This window comes from Scomber scombrus, unplaced genomic scaffold (genome assembly GCF_963691925.1).
Source record: "Scomber scombrus unplaced genomic scaffold, fScoSco1.1 SCAFFOLD_26, whole genome shotgun sequence".
Lineage (NCBI taxonomy): Eukaryota > Metazoa > Chordata > Actinopteri > Scombriformes > Scombridae > Scomber > Scomber scombrus.
In genome coordinates this window covers 197,031-199,348 of record NW_026910277.1, presented here as the reverse complement: position 1 = coordinate 199,348, position 2,318 = coordinate 197,031, and positions in this window count along the sequence as shown.

Genomic DNA, 2,318 nt, shown 5'->3' with positions numbered 1-2,318 from the left:
GCTCGTTTTTCAATCAGCCCGCCCCCTGGCCCCTTTTAGCAAAAATTTGGGAAAATCCCAATTTTTGACTTTTTCGACACTACCGGACCTGTCGTTTTTTTCAAATTTTGCCCACTTTGGAAAATCCTTCACAATTTTCTCAAAACGCCCCAACTGTGCTTGATTTTGCTCATTCATGACTCAGTCCGCCCCCCTGGCCCCTTTTAGCAAGGTTTGGGAAAATCCCCATTTTGACTTTTTCGACACTACCGGCCCTGTCTTTTTTTTCAATTTATGCCCGGTTTGGAAAATCCTTCACAATTTTCTCAAAACGCCCCAACTGTGCTTGATTTTGCTCCTTTCTGACTTAGTCCGCCCCCTGGCACCTTTTAGCAAGGTTTGGGAAAATCCCCATTTTTGACTTTTTCGACACTACCGGCCCTGTCTTTTTTTCAAATTTTGCCCGGTTTGGAAAATCCTTCACAATTTTCACAAAACGCCCCAACTGTGCTTGATTTTGCTCGTTTTTCAATCAGCCCGCCCCCTGGCCCCTTTTAGCAAAAATTTGGGAAAATCCCAATTTTTGACTTTTTCGACACTACCGGCCCTGTCGTTTTTTGCAAATTTTGCCCGGTTTGGAAAATCCTTCACAATTTTCCCAAAACGCCCCAACTGTGCTTGATTTTACTCCTTTTTCACTCAGCCCGCCCCCTGGCCCCTTTTAGCAAGGTTTGGGAAAATCCGCATTTTTGACTTTTTCGACACTACCGGCCCTGTCGTTTTTTTCAATTTTTGCCCACTATGGAAAATCCTTCACAATTTTCACAAAACGCCCCAACTGTGCTTGATTTTGCTCGTTTTTCACTCAGCCCCCCCCCCTGGCCTCTTTAAGCAAATTTTGTGAAAATCCCCATTTTTGACTTTTTCGACACTACCGGCCCTGTCGTTTTTTTCAATTTTTGCCCACGTTGGAAAATCCTTCACAATTTTCCCAAAACGCCCCAACTGTGCTTGATTTTGCTCCTTTCTGACTCAGTCCGCCCCCTGGCACCTTTTAGCAAGGTTTGGGAAAATCCCCATTTTTGACTTTTTCGACACTACCGGCCCTGTCTTTTTTTCAAATTTTGCCCGGTTTGGAAAATCCTTCACAATTTTCACAAAACGCCCCAACTGTGCTTGATTTTGCTCGTTTTTCAATCAGCCCGCCCCCTGGCCCCTTTTAGCAAAAATTTGGGAAAATCCCAATTTTTGACTTTTTCGACACTACCGGACCTGTCGTTTTTTTCAAATTTTGCCCACTTTGGAAAATCCTTCACAATTTTCTCAAAACGCCCCAACTGTGCTTGATTTTGCTCCTTTCTGACTCAGTCAACCCCCTGGCACCTTTTAGCAAGGTTTCGGAAAATCCCCATTTTTGACTTTTTCGACACTACCGGCCCTGTCGTTTTTTTCAATTTTTGCCCGGTTTGGAAAATCCTTCACAATTTTCACAAAACGCCCCAACTGTGCTTGATTTTGCTCCTTTCTGACTCAGTCCGCCCCCTGGCACCTTTTAGCAAAGTTTGGGAAAATCCCCATTTTTGACTTTTTCGACACTACCGGCCCTGTCTTTTTTTCAAATTTTGCCCGGTTTGGAAAATCCTTCACAATTTTCACAAAACGCCCCAACTGTGCTTTATTTTGCTCGTTTTTCAATCAGCCCGCCCCCTGGCCCCTTTTAGCAAAAATTTGGGAAAATCCCAATTTTTGACTTTTTCGACACTACCGGACCTGTCGTTTTTTTCAAATTTTGCCCACTTTGGAAAATCCTTCACAATTTTCTCAAAACGCCCCAACTGTGCTTGATTTTGCTCATTCATGACTCAGTCCGCCCCCCTGGCCCCTTTTAGCAAGGTTTGGGAAAATCCCCATTTTGACTTTTTCGACACTACCGGCCCTGTCTTTTTTTTCAATTTATGCCCGGTTTGGAAAATCCTTCACAATTTTCCCAAAACGCCCCAACTGTGCTTGATTTTGCTCCTTTCTGACTCAGTCCGCACCCCTGGCCCCTTTTAGCAAGGTTTGAGAAAATCACTATTTTTGACTTTTTCGTCACTACCGGCCCTGTCGTTTTTTAAAATTTTTGCCCACTTTGGAAAATCCTTCACAATTTTCACACAACGCCCCAACTGTGCTTGATTTTGCTCCTTTTTCACCCAGCCCCCCCCTCTGGCCTCTTTAAGCAAAGTTTGGGAAAATCCCCATTTTTGACTTTTTCGACACTACCGGACCTGTCGTTTTTTTCAAATTTTGCCCGGTTTGGAAAATCCTTCACAATTTTCTCAAACGCCCCAACTGTG